The following is a 19,198-nucleotide window of genomic DNA, read 5'->3' on the forward strand; positions in this document are numbered from 1 at the left end:
CAATAATTCAAGTAGAGTAACCCCAAAAACACTACTTGTCTGGAGTCTGGCTGACAGCTGTAAGCATTGCTAATGCACCAGCTCTGCCTTCTTTTGTATCCCTTTTAAATGTGGCCTTTTAAAGATTAATTAACAGAGTAGATCTTAAAACACTGGATTGCGTGTTTTGTTTGGGATATTTTTGTTAAGGCCTTTTGAACAACAGTATGCCAAAGAAATACTGGCCATTATTTATGTAATCAATGAGTCTTTTTTTTTTAAACAGTAATATTCTTTGAGAAATTTCTAATTACTTTGTAACTGCATGACTTAACCTGGTAATAAAAACAGTTATTTAAAGTCTACCTTTTTACAAAAAAATGAAAGGAAGATATCTTTAGACGAACAATGGCTGAAGACTTTTGGGACCAGAATACTTTCACAACAGAAATACAGAAATGATTTCTTTATATAGAAGGAATATATTTCTAAATGGAAATATTGAAATGGAGGAATAAATTTAGAGCAACTGAAAGTAGGTAAATTTCAATGTATATTGAGCTCTGTAATAACAATGTCTTGAGGCATTATACACACACATATGTATGTCTACAAACACACACACATAATCAAAATGCATGATAGTAACCACACGAAATGTTGGAGAAGGGCAAAAAGTGTTAAAACTATGTTAAGATCCCTATATTGCCCCTAAAGTACTATAAAAGGCTAATTTATAGGATGCATATTCAGGTAATATCCAGGATAAAAACTAAAACAAGGGTAAAAAATTTCCTCTTGATAGAAAGGAAAGAATTGAGTGATTTTTTTTAAAAGTTTAATTCAAAAGAAAGCAATAAAGGCAAAGAAAAGGAATATAGATGAGCAGGTATGACAGTAGTGAGATGAGATGTTAATCCAACTACATTAGTAATTACAGTAAATGTAAATAGACTAAATACTCTGACAAAAAGATAATAAACCAAATAATGATTAAAAGAGTTATGCCTTAGGTATCAGGTACAGAAAGGCTGAAAAAAAGATGAAAAATGCTGCATTTTACAAATAATTTAAAAAGAATACTTTTCAGGCAGCAAAAGAGGAATCTCATCAGAGCTTCTCCTTTGTCCTTTTCCAGGGAGAGATGTTAGAGTTGGAGAGGTAAGTCATCATAAGATGAGCGAAGTGGGGTGCTACTTACAATCGATTCTGGTTTGTACACAAAGGGCAAGATCAATTAACTACTAAGACGTGCCTTAGGAAATATGCAGTCTAACTCAAAAGAGTAGAGACAGTATTTTGAGAGGCAATATTCTTTTGGCTCAAAAAAGCAGATGTAGTGGACCTGGGACCACTGGAGCTGATAAAACAAATAACATTAAAATTAATATTAAAAAAAAACAATATCCAGAAATCTCTTAAAAGGGAGAGATCTTATCATTTTCAGATTAGACGCATGTCCACCTAATTGAGCTAGGAAGTCTTTTATGATTTGATTATGTCTTTAAAAAATATGGCTGAACTTCCCATTCTAATTGTTCAATTAAGTCACTGCTCTATAGGTTTTAAAGAGTCCTTAAAATAACCTATTTCCAGGACCTTGATAGTATTTTAGCTCCTGTTTCAGTTAAAGAGTGAGCAAAGATCAAAGAGAAATAGAACTTGTTTTTATTTAAATCCTTTTGAGTCCCTCAGAAACACTGGCAGTGGTCCTATGTCAACCACCTTTCAGCATTAGGTCACTCTTTGTTCTTGGGAGATTCTCCCCAAGGGCAGTTTTGGGTAATTTTTCCCTGTTAACATCCGGGAAATTACATTAGTAACCTCCACAGCATGACTTTGGTGGGTGACAGTGGAATATGTTTTTGTAACATGCATTTTGCATGACTTGGATACTTCCATGCCTGCTCATCTCATGTATCGAAGTGGCTGCCTGCATCATCTTGGCATCCTGGTTCTCCAAGCCGTAATTGGGTTCTTTTGGTGAGCACTCATATGATCTACTTTAATTTTCTTTCTGAAATTCTATAGGCCTTCCACAACTCTGTTCTTTACACACAGTATTATTTAATTGTTCATCCAGCAAACATTTATAAGCTAGACCATTGGACCATAGGGTATGGCCTAAGAATCTGTGATATCCTGACTTTTTAACATTTTGGCCACACCCACAGCATGCAGAAGTTCCTGGGCCAGGGATCAAACCCAGGCCACAGCAGGGACAACACTGGTTCCTTAACCCTTTAGGCCATCAGGGAACTCCAACCCTCATTTTTTTCATACAGCATTTGATATTATTTAGGGCCTTGTTCTAGAGCAAAATTAAGTTATTTTGTACTGCTTTATGAATTGCTTCCAGTTTAGCCCATTGTGCAGAATTATCTTTGAATTTTTTCAATGAGGGATTTACTATCTGCTGGGCAAACAGAAGGAGAATTCCATATGAAGTGTCATTTTTCAATACAAGAGCTCCCATTGGTAAGCAAACAGCCTGTTACAGTTCAGTGGAAAGGGAGCGATAAAGTCAAATCATTCACAAGCATGAGTGGGTGTTCCGTCATTGATCCTGCAGGTAGAGAGAGGCTGCCTACTCATGAATATGATACACTCACTCCCTCTCAGCATATTCCTAAGTGTAACAATTACATTTTATCAAAGAACTTTGTTGTGCAGCTCTCTTTATGTGAATGTCTTTCTTAAATCACTCATATTAAAATATATATCTTGGTAATTGGTTTTCCTTCAGCCATATGGGCAGTTTCTCACAAGAGCTTAAGGGCATGCCAGTTATTGTGTCTGAATTGGGTTGTACTTAATCATACATAGTTTCCTAGTTCAAAATGCCAATAACTGCCATTGGGTGGCAGAATTTTGCTAATGACTCCAGTCTGCCTGAGTTTTAGCAGTAGACATGTATAAAATCATTGGTCCGATACAGACACAGAGGTGCAGCTTGTCCTTTAACCTTAGCATATCCTCAAAGATTTCCTTTGTTCCAATTTACTCAAATTTAGTCTATTTTCTCTAGTTAGCTCTATATCAGAGAAGACAGGATACCCAAATGTGCTATGTTTATCCACAAGAACTTATGTTCACAGAACCTTGTGCCCTTTTCTTATTAGTAGAACAGATAGTAATTTGTTCTTTACCATATATGAAATGTCCCTAGGGGCCTCAATTTGGGATATTCTCAAATATTTGATTGATTGGCCTCAGCCCTAAGCCAGCCATCCTTGACTACTTCTTCACACTATAATTTCCAAATGCTTTTGGCTTCCTCTTCCAAAGAGAAGATTATCATAATATTATCAAAGTAATGAATCAGCTTTTGAGAGTGGTCAGATCTAAATCTGTTCAGGTTGTGACAGCAGGATGGATAATTCAGGTACCCTTGTAGAAGGACAGTGACTAACGTAATCGAGTCCATCTCACATGAAGAGGAACTGTACTTGACCTGCTTTCCAGAATGGGGTACAAAAGCCAAGTCACTTTAAGCAAATCAGTCACATTTAACCTGCTGAACTGTTGAAATGTTTTCCTCTTGATTGGCTCAGCAAAGACTATGGAGAGAAGTACCTTTAAAATTGAAAAGTTAGTCATTCATGCAGTGTTTTTCATAAGCCATATAAGAATATAGAGGTAGAGGGGACTTGCACTCCTCATTCTATTGCTTTTTAACAAGGGCTGAGGTTCACTGTCCTCTTGCATACTGCCTAATAATTGCTACAGGAGACTGTGCAGACAATTCTAATGGAGACTGTTTAGCATATAATTAGAACCAGCAAAGGGTGGACTTGCTCAGCATTTGACTACAAGCTGGTAATGGCAAGACCCTCTATTCATGCATCGTCCCTCTTCAATACATTTGAGTCAATGTGATATCACCACAGGATATCTCTCACTTCTCATTCCCTTGTCTACACTTTTACTCAATCTTAGTACCTTCTGCCACAGAATCAGCATACCATCCCATGGTTTACTTTGGGCCCCTGAATATGCTTTCTGATTTCTCTTCAAATATAACAGACATCATGTATCAGAATCCCTAGGGAAATTAATATGTTTTCAATGTTAAAAAAAGATGAATGTTCTGATGGTTCTAATTTGGGGGCAATCATGGACAAATCTAAGAGAAGATCACAAAGGTTAGAAATGAGGTTCTCCATGCCTTTACCCAGAACTCTCAGAACTAGGTGTCTTCAACAATCATATGGTTTTTAAAATATATATAAACTTAATAAGGAATCCTTATTTTATATATAACTTAATAAGGAATCCTGAGTAAAGGTATCATATCCAGTTAACACAGCCTGATCTAATTTATCTTTCTCCTTCCTTGGTCAAGAATCCACAGAATCTATTTCCACATATACTCTTGTTTTTGCCAATACAAATTAGCAAAATCTTGCAGTTCCTTTGTAAGCCCTCTTCTCCTGTATTTCACTTTATGCCCCACTCCACAACCTGAGATTATTCTGGGATCTCACTGCATTTGTAAATCTGGAGACAATGAGGAGAGGTTTTGAAACTGGGTCATAAGGAGAACTGATATCCTTTTGAAAAATGTAGCAGTTACTGGTACAGTACAAACTACAAAATCTCTAGTTAGTTGAAGCAGAAATCAAATCTGTTAGCATTTATTATTTGGCTCATAGAAGCTGGTACTTTTCACCAGGCCAAATTACCATGAAATCGGTTATTAGGAGTCCAGTTTGTTGTCCTACAGAATGTCAGGAGGATCAAGGCCTCTTATGATGGCAGAGACAGGTGGGTAGCCCAACATAGATCAAAGGCAATGAAATGAAATTCTACCTTTACTACATGAATGTAAATTTCTTTGTTCCTCTTCCCTGATAAGGATTTTAAAAGTCCATTTCCCAGATTGAGAGCCTTACATTAAGTGTCAAAGTTTGTGGTGATAGGTTTTAATAAAGAAACTCAACTGACTGAATGACTCTGATTGGAGCTAACCCTTGACTGTATTTAGAAAGTCTACTCCTGCAAAGTCAGGGTCAATGCCAACGAATTAAATGAGATAAGATGGAAACAACTTTTGTACCCTTCCTGTCTGTCCTTGAGAGCACTAATCTCTGCAATTCTAGCAAAATGAAATATTAGTTTTGGTTTACTAATTTGGCTGAAATTAGAAGGATATCAGATTCAAGAGCTCTTCTTTGGCTATTCCTACTATAAAAGCTAAACTAACATAGATCAGAGAAATAGTGTGTGAAATCTGTCAGCTACTATGTATGTCCACCTCAATTACTCTTTCAGGGATTGAGGATATCACACTGGATAGGTCCACAGACCAATAAGACCCACTTCGAGATAATTTGGGCCAGTACAACATTCATCACCTAGTCTGCATATGCTCCTGTTATGACATGAGGACTTGGTGGTGTTTCATTTCTCAGGCAGCAGGGTCCACCTTAGACCCTGTACACAATGGCACTCAAAAGATCTAGATGTTTTGCTTGCTTCAGTATATACTTACTCTGATAAATGGCCAGAGAACAGTTTGAGAAGAGAATTGGGGTAATATTATTAAATATTCTATATGTAACTGTGGGGCCTTTCTTGAGAGTGCCTGGCTTTCCCTTAATTAGATGGACTCTGAATCTTAGAACTGATCCACATTTGGAAACTTGACATGGGTTGTAGTCTTTCATTGCAGCAGCTGACATAAATCTTTTGATCACATGTTCTTGATCCTGTTTGGTTGTCATTATTAAGAAATACCTCCTTGTCAGTCTGTATCCCCCTGGAATACTGCAGTGAGTTTACATCAGTACAGATATTTCCAGGCCAAAACACCTTGGTTACCACTATGATCTTGGTTCCCATCACAGTAATTATGTTCATATTGCATTTGACTGTTAATGACAGCAGCCATCTGGCCTCTGCTATTGCAGAATCTCATCTCTATTAACAATAAGAAGCCCAATTCCATGGCAGCATCTCCTACCATCAAACCTGGCCTACACAGGACAGACTCCTCTGAGGTTCTTGATGATTCCACTGCCCTTCTCCAGTAATGAATTCTCTAGAGCTTTAGAAAAAAAGGAACAATCAGATGATGGGTAGTCTGATCTTAAACACTAAATGCATTTAACATACACATCTTCCCTTCCTCAGTGCAAGGCAGTTATGGCAGCTCCACCTAATTTACTGCACTGTATGGATGCTTCCATTGTGTCTTTGCAGGACATAAATTCTAAATTATGTGACAGTGATGCCATTTAAATAAATTAATTGCTCCCCACATAACACCCTCAGAACATCCCCTTGTGTATTCCCCAAATTCCAGCTAGTACATATTAACTATATCCTGCTGTTCTTCCAGAGAGCAGGCTATTTCTTCTTACAAGGATGCCATACTTTCCTATTTAGACAGTTCTGAAATCTGACCCATATTATTGATTACAGGCAATGAGGAAAAGTTAGGGCAGAGCTTGAAGAGCTTGTGAAGTATGTGCTTCATGTGGGGCCTTTTTATCCAAGCAATGAGAGAGTTATAGACTTTAATCACCTTTATTAAATCATTGCTGCATAGGCCTGTGAACACACAGGACTCATTTTGAACTCCTTTGGGCCAGGACAACATACAATAATTTAATATGATTCCCTCTTATTAAAAAACATGGATCTCTTCTGGAGGCTTGAAGCTTTAAAGGAATTGTGGGTTCAGTGTTCTCAAACATGTCCACCAAAATATTTACATTCCTGACCTCAGGGATCAATCCTTTATATATCAAGGCCTTAGTTTCAACACAGGAGACCTTCCAGAGCTGCATATTTAGATTTCCTTATGGCTCAGGCATCTTAAGATCAAATCAAGGGCCTTGTGTTCAGCACAGTCTCCTCTTCTCCAACAGGAGATGAGGATTTCTTCAATGCTTCCATACGACACTCTTGGATAGCTAACTAAGTTGACAGCTGTCCTAACTGAAAATATAATTCTCTATTTTGAGGCTTGTAAGCCAAATAACAAATTGGCTTTCCACATTCTTTATAATTACCATTATCTACATATTTTTGAATTGTTATAGCTGTTGCCTGAGCCAATATTCTTCTGAATATACAGCATCCAAATCCACCACAGGCAAGAATTCTAGTAATTGGATGGGTACAGGGGTTATCTCAACACTACTTACTCCTATAAAAATGGTTCCTGTTGCCACTTAACTAGCAAGTGATGTAATACCAGAATCCTACTGTTCTACAGGACTGCATCTAGTTCCAACTGTCTTCTCATTCATTCTCTCAAAAGCAGATAGTGAGACACACAGACTTGGACACTAGTAGAGTATTTTGGAGAGGATTCAAGGTAGCACAATAAAGTAAATGGAAGGCATGAGACAAGACAGAGGAAAACCAATAAAAGATGTGTTAATGAGTATGTATTTAGAGTTGGAAACTGGAGTTCAGTCCCAACAAGGACCCTCAGAGAAACCATGTAGAACATACCTCAGAAACTTCCCACAGACAAGTTGGGGCATTTATCCAGTGGCTTCCATTTCTTATTGGTTAAGGATGATCCCCATGAGAATTTGCTCCCTGGACTTTCCAGTTGAGTGTGTGTGCTTGGAGCAAGATCCTATGATTCTAGTGATCATCCTCTGTTGTAGAAGCAAAAGATGCACGTACTTGAGCTGTGAATCTATCATGACGCAGATGAGTCCAAGTGAGTCCCAAGGCAAGTGGCTGGAATATAAATATCATACCTCTGTATGAATATCAATATTTCAAATATGCAATGTTAATTTTATGATTAAAAAATAGTATAAACAAAATAATTTTAGTAACCACATAGGTTTCCTGCAGAAAGACAGTGTTCTAAAATGGACCTGAGAATTCCAATTTTCTTACAATCTATTTTTTATGCTTATATGTACAGTAGAAAAAAATTGTATTGGAGGAATAACTATTAAAAAATAAACTAAAAATATTTATTAAAAATAAAAATATTTTTAAAACTATAAAAAATGAATAAAATACATAAAAGAAAAAAAGAGAAATTGACAGGAGAATGAAAATCAGTATTAAATATCTAACAACATATCAAAAAGATCGGACATCATGACCAGGTTGACAAGGATGGTTCAACGTACGCAAATCAATCAACATCATACACCACATTAACAAAGAAAAGTCAAAAACCACATGATCACCTCAATAGATTCAGAGAAAGCATTTGAAAAAGTCCAACATTCATTCATGATCAAAACTCTTCCCAAAGTGGGTATAGAGGGAATATTCCTTAACATAATCAAAGCCATTTATGACAAACTACAGCAAATACAATATTCAATGGCGAAAAACTGAGAGCCTTCCCAGTAAAATCTGGAACAAGACAAGGATGCCCACTCTCACCACTGTTATTCAACATAGTATTGGTAGTCCTAGCCACAGCAATCAGACAAAAGAAATAAAAGGCATTCAAATAGGAAGAGAAGAGCACTGTATGCATGATGACATGGTACTATATATAGAAAACCCTAAGGACTCAACCCCAAAACTACTTGAACTGATCAACAAACTCAGCAAAGTAGCAGGATATAAGATTAACATTCAGAAATCAGTCAGTCGCATTTCTGTATACTAACAAGGAAATACTGGAAAAGGAATACAAAATACAATACCTTTTAAAACTGCACCCCAAAAAATCAAATACCTGCGAATATACCTGACCAAGGAGGTAAAGGACTTATATACTGAGAACTATAAAACATTAATCAAGGAAATTAAAGAAAACGTAAAGAAATGGAAAGATATTCCATGCTCCTGGTTTGGAAAAATTAATATTGTTAAAATGGCCATACTACCCAAAGCAATCAGCAAATTCCATGCAATCTCTATCAAATTACCCATGACATTTTTCACAGAACTAGAACAACAATTCAAAAATATATATGGAACCACAAAAGAACCAGAATTGCCAAAGCAATTCTGAAGAACAAAAACCAAGCATGAGGCATCTCTCTCCCAGACTTCAGGCAATATTACAAAGCCACAATCATCAAGAATGTGTGGTACTGGCACCAAAACAGACATATAGACCAATGGAACAGAATAGAGATCCCATAAATAAAGCCAGACACCTATGGACAATTAATCTTTGACAAAGGAGGCAAGAACATAAAATGGGAAAAAGACAGTTTATTCAGCAAGAATTGCTGGGAAACCTGGAAAGCTACATGCAAATCAATGAAACTAGAACACACCCTCACAGTATGCACAAAAATAAACTCAAAATGGCTTAAATACTTAAATATAAGACAAGACACCATCAAACTCCTGGAAGAGAACATAGGCAAAACATTCTCTAACATCAAACTTACAAATGTTTTCTCAGGTCAGTCTCCCAAAGCAACAGAAATAAAAAGCAAAAATAAAGCAATGGGAACTAATCAAACTCACAAGCTTTTGCACAATAAAGGAAATCAAAAAGAAAACAAAAAGACAACTTCCAGAATGGGAGAAAATAGTTTCAAATGATGCAACTGACAAAGGCTTAATCTCTAGAATATATAAACAACTTATACAACTCAACAGCAAAAAAGCCAAAAACCCAATGGAAAAATGGGCAAAGGACCTGAAAAGACATTTCTCCAAGGATGGCCAACAAGCACATGAAAAAATGCTCAACAACTCTGATATTAGAGAAATGCAAATCAAAACTACCATGAGATACCACCTCACACCAGTCAGAATGGCCATCATTAATAAGTCCACAAATAACAAATGCTGGAGGGGGTGTGGAGAAAAGGTAACTGTTGGTAGGAATGTAAGCTGATACACTTACATACTATGGAGAACAGTATGGAGGTACCTTAGAAATCTATACATAGAACTACCATGTGACCCAGCAATCCCACTCTTGGGCAGATATCTGGACAAAACACTCCTTGAAAAAGACACATGCACCTGTATGTTCATTGCAGCACTATTCACAATAGTCAAGACATGGAATCAACCCAAATGTCCACTGAGAGATGATTGGATCAGGAAGATGTGTTATATATACACAATGGAATACCACTCAGCCATAAAAAAGAACCAGATAATGCTTTTTGCAGCAACATGGATGGAACTAGAGACTCTCATCCTGAGTGAAGTAAATTAGAAAGAGAAAGACAAATACCATATGATATCAATTATATCTGGAATACAATATATGGCACAAAGGAACCTTTCAGAAGAAAAGAAAATAGAGAATAGACTTGTGGTTGCCAAGTGGAAAAGGGAGGGAGTGGGAGGGACTGGGATCTTGGGGTTAATAGATGCAAAATGTAGCCTTCAGGAATGGATTAGCAATGAGATCCTGCTGTGTAGCACTGGGAACTCTAGTTACTTATGATGGAACACTTAATGTGAGAAAAAAGAATGTATACATATGTGTGTAACTTGGTCACCATGTGTACAGCAGAAAAAAATCTACAAATAAAAAAAGCTGGAGAGAACCCAAATGTCCATCAAAAGATGATTGGATTCGGAAGATGTGGTATATATACACAATGGAATACTACTCAGCCATAAAAAAAGAATGACATAATGCCATTTGCAGCAACATGGATGGAACTAGAGACTCTCATACTGAGTGAAATAAGTCAGAAAGACAAAGACAAATACCATATGATATCACTTATAACTGGAATCTAATATCCAGCACAAATGAACATCTCCACAGAAAAGAAAACCGTGGACTTGAAGAAGAGACTTGTGGCTGCCCAATGGGAGATAGAGGGAGTGGGAGGGATCGGGAGCTTGGGGTTGTCAGATACAACTTAGAATAGATTTACAAGGAGATCCTGATGAGTAGCATTGAGAACTATGTCTAGATACTCATATTGCAACAGAACAAAAGGTGGGGGAAAAATGTATACATGTAAGAGTAACTTGATCCCCATGCTGTACAGCAGGGAAAAAAGAAAGGAAAAGAAAGGAAAGGAAAGGAAAGGAAAGGAAAGGAAAGGAAAGGAAAGGAAAGGAAAGGAAAGGAAAAGAAAAGAAAAATTCTGGAGAGGATGTGGAGAAAAGGGAACCCTATTACATTGTTAGTGGGAATATAAATTGGTGCAGCCACTGTGGAAAACAGTATGGAGATTCCTCAGAAAACTAAAAATAGAATTAGCATTTGATTCAGCAATCCCACTCCTATCCAGAGAAAACCATGACTTGAAAAGCCAAATGTACTCCAATATTCATTGCAGAACTATATACAATAGCCAAGACATGGAAACAACCTAAATGTCCTTCGACAGAGGAAAGGATAAGAAAGATGTGGTACATATACACAATGGGATATTAATCAGCCATTAAAAGAAAATAAATAAAGGCATCTGCAGCAACATGGATGGACACAGAAATTATCATGCTAAGTGAAGTCAGTCAGACAGTGAGACACCAACATCATATGCTATTACTGACATGTGGAATCTAAAAAAAGAACACAATGAACTTCTCTGCAGAACAGATACTGACTCACAGATTTTGAAAAACCTATGGTTTCCAAATGAGACAGTTTTGGGGGTGGGGGGGATGTTCTGGGGGTTTGAGATGGAAATGCTAAAAAATTTTGGTGTGATCATTGTACACCTATAAATGTAATAAAATTCATTGAGTAATAAAAAAATAAAATCACTATTAAGCTTGAATGATAACATTAGAGCACATCATAATCTACTATGACTCAACACATGATACATTAAGTAAATTCTTCTTTAAATAAAATCTTAATCACTTAGCATTAAAACTGTTATGCAGCCATTGCATGGCTTGAGTATATATGGATTTGTCATACTACAAAACATTGATGGGGCGGTTTAACCAAATGACTGGTTATTGGTCTTTTTTTCCTTTAAATTTATTACAATTTATTTTACTCATTTTATTTTCAACTCACATGTACATAGTGCCAACTGAAAAACTATTTCCTTTTTTACAGGGAAAAAAGTTACTGATGCCTGGGAGTCAACCCTCAAGCTACATAATAACAGCTGTTCTGAGGATCAGTTAGACCAAAGTATTCTATAAATGATTGAGACAAAGTATTTAGAAAAGCAGAAACGAATGAAAAGGTGACAGGGTAATGGTTTCAGACCATTAGAGAGGAGAATTGCCCTATAGTCTTTACCTTTAATAATGAAGAATATCAGAAAACATTTCATTATCAGAAGAATTTTATAATCTCAGCCATAAAGCCATGTGTAAAAAATATTTTCTCCAGATCATTTCCATGATTAGCAGTTGAATCAACACAAGCCCTACAGCCACACTGGGGTGTAGATTGTCTTCTAAAGAAGATGTAAGGGCAACATGAATTTGGGTATTGGGAAGGGAATTGATGGCTGAGCAGTTGAAAAGTAAAGACTCAAGTTGGGAGTTTCCTCTGAGGCTCAGCGGCAATGTATACGACTAGTATCTGTGAGGATGTGGGTTTGATTCCTGGCCCTGCTTGGTGGGTTAAGGATCAGGCGTTGCTGTGAGCTGTGGTGTAAGTCACAGATGCGGCTCAGCTCTAGCGTTGCTGCGGCTCTGGCATAAGCCAGCAACTGCAGCTCGGATTCAATCCCTAGCCTGGGAACTTTCATATGTTGTGGGTGTGGCCCTAAAAAACAAACAAACAAACAAACAAAAAAACGACTCAAAGTTCCCCTTAGCTGAGTTATGAGTTTATTTGGAACAGGACAGTATAGCCAAGAACAGAAAAATATCAGCCAGTCCTACAAGTGACCCAAAGGTCAAATTCTAGCACATCAGACTAAAGCTGAAACTGATGGATAACATCCAGTGTTCAAACGGGGAGAGTATTTTTATAAACCAGATCCTAACCTGCTGTGCCACCAGGGAATTCCAGAATGTCTTTTAAAATTTTATGAGTTTCTTTTTTTGGAGAAACAGAATGCTAATTTTTAGGTATTCAGATATGTTCTTTTCTTATGATTCTTTTTTCCCTAAGCTTAAAAAATTATTTCATTAATATAAAGCAAATAATAATATGAAACATGTTTGAAACTCTTAGTTTGCCTCAGAACCTTACATTCACACTCCCATTAATTATTGACATTATACATTATTATGTATAAGGTAAGTTGGATAAATCACAGCACTTAAACAAGGACTCTGAGAGTGAAAGATGTTAATCAAAATAACTCAATGAGGATCCACCTCTTAGAGTTATGAAAATAAAAACAAAAATACACCAATGGGACCTAGTTAAACTTAAAAGCTTTGGCACAGTGAAGGAAACCACAAATAAAGTGAAAGAACAACACACAGAATGGGAGAAAATATTTGCAAATAAGGCAACCAAAATATATAAATACCTTATACGGCTCAATATCAAAAAAACAAACAACCCAATCAAAAAATAGTCAGAAGATCTAAACAGATGTTTCTCCAAAGACATACAGATGGGCAAAAAACACATGAAAAGGTAGTTTACAGTTATCAGTTTATTTAGGTCTTCTTTGATTTCTCTCTGATTTTTGTAATTTTTTAAGTGCAGAAGCTGTCTATATTTTTGTTAAATTTATTCCTAGGAAAATGGCTTTTTTATTCTATTAATTGGAATTATTTTTATTTTTATTTCTCCAACTGATTAATTCCATTAGTTATGAATAGAATATATTTTTGTATCTAGAGCTCATAATCAGCTACTTTTCTAAATTTACTTAGTACTACAGAAATTGGTGGAAATTTTAGAATTTCTTTTATTTCCCCAATACATTTTTCTTCTACTGCACAGCATGGTGACCCAGTTACACATACATGTATACATTCTTTTTTCTCACATTATCATGCTCCATCATAAGTGACTAGACATAGCTCCCAGTGCTACACAGCAGGATCTCATTGCTAATCCATTCCAAAGGATTATTTTTACATTCACAGTTATTAGGCAGTTTTTCTTATTCCGCTGCAGTTGCTCCACATTACATTTCTTTATTTTGCTTTATTGTACTTATTAGGATTTCAAATAAAAATATTTAGAGGTTATAAGTAGATATATTTTTCATTTTCCCAAATTCAGAGGGAAAGTATTCAATATTTTATCCTTCAAGTTACCTATAGATTTTTTTGTAGGTGACTTTTATCAGTGAGAATGTGTCCTTACACTTCTAATTTGTTGAGAATTATATTCATCATGGAGTGCTGAATACTGTCAATTGCTTTTCATAAATCTGTTTAAATGATCTTATATTTTTGTTTTTAATTTGATGAATTACATTCACTTTTTAAATTTTAAAATTATGGAAAAATATACATGACAAAATCTACCATTTTGACCATCTTCAAGTGTACAATTCAGTTCAAAGGCGTTAGGTACATCACACTGTTGTGTAATCATCACAGCAATTAATCTCCAGAACATTTTCATCTTCCTAAACTGAAACTTCAAATTCATTAAACAATAAATCCCATTTCTCCTCCCCCCAAGCCTTGGAAACCACCATTCTACTTTCTGTCTCTATGAATTTGATTATTCTAGGTATCTCATATAAATGGAATCATGCAATATTTGTGTCTAGTTTATTTCACTTAACATAATGCCATCTAACTTCACTTGTGTTGTAGCATGCATCAAAATTTCCTTCCTTTTTAAGACTGAATAATCTTCCATTATGCGCACACACACAAACACACACATACGATGTTTTATTTATTCATTCACCCATTGATGTTTTGTTTTGTTTTTTTCCACCTTTTGGCTATTGTGAATAATGCTGCTTTGAACAATGGCATAGGAATACTTGTGTGAATCCTTGCTTTCAATTATTTGGGGTATATATCCAGAGGTGGAGTTGCTGGACCACATGACAATTCTGTGTTTAATTATTTTGGAATCATCATACGATTTTACATAATAGCTAACCATTTTAGATTCCCACCAGCAACATACAAGGATTCCAATTTCTCCACATCCTATCTAATACTTGTTGTTTTCTGTTTTGTTTTGTTGCTGTTATAATAGCTATCCTAATGGGCGTGAAGTGTTTTCTCCTTGTGGTTTAGATTTTCATTTCTGATACTTGACTATATTTGCTATGTTTTGTTTGCAAATTTTCCACCCATATTCATGATAATTATTGGGCTGCTATTTTCTTTTCTTCTAATGTTCTTGTCAGATTTTAGTTTCGGGGTATTTCAGATTGAGTTACAGACCTCATAAAACATGTTGAGAACTGTTCCTGCTATCTCTATTCTTTAAATAACTATGTGTGTATAACTAGTAAGATATCTTCCCCAGTGAAGCCATGTAGGCCTGGGGTTTCCTTAACAGAAAATTTTATAATTACACACTTAATTCATTTAACAGATTTTGAAGTAATCAATCTTGTATTTCTGCTTATGATTGTTAGGTTGTGTTTCTCAAGTAATTTGTCTATTTAATGTTTTCAAAAGTATTTCATAAATTTGTGCATAATATTCTCCTAAATCTTTTTAATGTCCATAGGATTTGTAGTAATGGCTTTTCATTTCAGATATCACTTATTTCTGTTTTCTCCCCCTCTCTCTCTTGCTTGTCAGTACTGTGAGGAGTTTATCATCTATACTAACTTTTTCAAGAAACCAATTATAGATTTGCTTATTTCCCTCTTGTACATCTGTTTTCTATTTTGTGTTTACTATTCTTGTTATCATCCACTTTCTTTGTATATAATTTGCTGTTTTTCCTCCCAAGATTCTTCTTCTTCTTTTTTAATTTTATAGCCTCACCCGCAGAATATGAGCAGAATATGAACAGTGTAGCTCATGGCTACACTGGATCCTTAACCCACTGAGCAAGGCCAGGGATCGAACCTACAACCTCATGGTTCCTAGTTGGATTCGTTAACCACTGAGCCATGATGGGAACTCCAGGAAATATATTTTAATATCAGGGTATTTGCCTCTGTGGCAAATAGAGAGGGCTCTATATTTTCTTAATTAATTTTTCTTTTACATGAACCTGTGTTACTTTTCTCTGACACTTTTAATTTTCTTATCTTAATAGATAATATAGAAACAGAGAATCCCTTTAAAAACAATAAATAGTGAAATAATATATAATACTGTCCATCAAGTAATTACTATTAATACTTATACATGTTCTGCAAGTACACACACAGACACCATGCACATATAAAAACATGCAAGCATGCATGTAACTAGTCATATGCAACACTTCATTTTTAGATTATATGTATATACATATATAAAACTTTTAAAATCAGAGAAATAAATGAAAATATCATTTTTGCATGGATTTTCTGTAGAGGAACAGTGGTCTAGACCTGAGCTGTCTAATGTGGTAGCCACTATTCACACAACTATTTAAATTTGATTTTTCATTAAATAGAATTAAGTAATAAATAAAACTAAGTAAAACTAAAAATCCAGTTCCTTAGTCTCACTGGCCACATTTCAAGGGCTCAATAGCTGTATGTGCCTAGAGGCTACTTTATTGGACTGTGCATATATAGAAAATTTCCCTCATCATGGAAACTTCTATTGGACCACACAAGCTAGACAACTAGACTTCAGTTTTCCACTTTTCTTGGAATTTTGTTTGCTTTCTTAATAAATATTAACAATCACTTTTATTCCAGAGACATTTTTTCATTTTAATAATTAAATGAAAATTTGTTTAAATCAGGACCATGATAACCAAATAATTCTTCACATGACATCTCAATCTGTAAGGACTGAGACTTTAACAGAGTCATTATGTAGGCTGAACTGCACAGGTGCATCATACAAAGGGAGTCAAATTGTTTAGAAAAATGAATGAGCTCACTCCTTTTTTTCCCCTCTTTACTAATTCGGTAATCAACTTAGTGAGTCAGCAACTCACTTACAGGTAAATTCCCATTGCTTCGTGGTGACCAAATACTTTTGGCCCAGTCTGTCTCCAATCAACTCCCTCCAGACTAACAAAAATTCACACGCTCATTACATCAACCCAATAGTTCCAAAGGCCACATCTAGACAAGCTCTATAAATTTAAATTTGCTGTCATTCTTGAGTACAATTGCTTAAGTTTTTGGCTTCAAAATGTGACTACTGGGAATAGCAGAGTTATCATTCCCCTGAATTTCTAAGCCATTGAGTAAATACCCAGGCTGCCTAAACAAAAGCCATTCTGGAGAATTATCTAGACCGGATAACCGCATAAATGGCTGAGATGTGTTATAAACGTGTGGAAATCCAAATGAAGAGATGCCCAGATGGAGGCATTTAAGATCATTTGAAAGAAACGATTGTCCTGTAGTTACTTCATGTCGTTAGTGCCGACTTCAGTAATATATTGCATTACCAATATGCTTTCATGAATTTAACCATGTTTCAGGAAGCATAAAACTGCCTTCTCTCATTCATTTGTCTTCTTAGAAGCTGTTGTTACATTATACTCTTGCACCTTCCTGGGCATTAGATTGCTTTGTTGGACAGAATTTACATGTAATCAGGATTTCAGTTGTGAAAAAAGGCTTTGAAGCTGAGATCACAGATAAAGAATTGACAACTAATTACCTAATTATGTAATTAGGTCTGAAGCAGACATTGCATGATCAGGTACCAAGCAATTAAGGATTAGGCAAAACCAGGAATCAACCTGGGACATCACAATGATTCTGAAAGTTACCTAAAGCACAGGCCCTGGGCTATTACACCAGAGTTGGAAACTGGGTGACAATGTTTAGTTATATTCCCTGATATTATAAACTATTTATTGAGTCTTAGTGAAAAAAAAAAGTCAAATCCAAGGACAGGAACATAATCCAGGCATGAGAAGAGACTGGATCTGAACATAAAAAGTATTTAAGGATTAAGATCAGAGAAGACAAATGAGGTACATCCAGGACTGAATGTTTTAAGCAGCCTTTCTAGACTGGAGAAAGAAGGGTGAGATCTACATCCTTTGGGGCAAGGGTGAACACCACTGACGCTTTCAACAGAAGATTGGGGTCCTGTCAAGCACAAACTGTCACAGGACTGAGGGGGTGAGTTCCTGATCTTCTCCTCTTCCATTTTCCCTGACCTACCCTGTCTCAGGGAATTGTCCAGAGTACTGATCTAGAGAGAGTCTTCTATCCTGGCTGCTCCTCTGGGCACTGGCATAATTTCCATTCATGTCCTTTGCTTCTTTCTTTGTCTGGAGTTTTCTGCCTAACTGAGATATGCATTCATCCCAGAAAATAATGTAAGGGCAAATGCCAAAGATATAGTTAGAATCCCTAAAACTTCCTGTCTCATTTACAGCTATTCGTCCTCTTGAGAATAGCTACATATCCTCTCCTTCTGAGTAAAACTGCCTGCAGTGGTTGTAAAATGGTTTAACTTTGGAAGGGAACCATTCTAGGATGATTTCAAAATGCCAGTCTTCAGGAGCCTTGGTAAAGCTCTCTACCTGATTTTCTTACACTTCCTTTAGGAAACAAGTGCAGTAATTGTCACAATAAAAACTTTTAATTCTTGATAGTGCATTAGCTATAAGATGATTAATTATCTTCCTACAATTGTAACCTAAAGTAATAACAGTGATGAAAATAATAATCATCATAATAAGCAGATTTTATGTAAGCATTTTTCTAAGTACTTTATATATATTTTATTCTTCCAAAAACCTTATGAGATGTGTACAACTGTTACCTCATTTACAATAAAGAATACTGAGATATAGAACAGTTAAGTCCTCCTTACAAGGCATCACAGCTAATTAGTGGTAGAGCTGAGATTTGAACCTAGGCTAATGCTTACCTGTAGGTGACTACACTCTACCAATCATTCACACTCTAGGACCCAGCTATAAAGACCTATCCTGTTTCCTATCTTTACATCTGATTGCATTGTTCTTTCAATCTACATGTCTCTCTAGAGAAAGCTTACTCTCTTTAAAACTTTTCTCAAATATCTCAATATTAATTCATTACTAGTTTTTCCAAAAATCATCTCTAGAATTCCCATTGCACCAATCATAATGGTTTCTAACTACTGGTCTTCATATATATGAAGATATATATACATATACACACAAAATCAGTGAAGTGTGACCATTAAAATGAGAGAGACTAAGCTTAGTTCCTCATTGTGGCCTAGTATAGAAGATAAACATTTACCTGCGGATCAATGATATAATAAAAGAGAATCAATGCAATATGAAAACTGTCTGGAGGATAAAGGAAACTTCACTGCCATGATTTTTCATATAACTTTTAGGAAACAACCTCTGTCG

Source organism: Phacochoerus africanus, chromosome 7 (genome assembly GCF_016906955.1).
Source record: "Phacochoerus africanus isolate WHEZ1 chromosome 7, ROS_Pafr_v1, whole genome shotgun sequence".
NCBI lineage: Eukaryota > Metazoa > Chordata > Mammalia > Artiodactyla > Suidae > Phacochoerus > Phacochoerus africanus.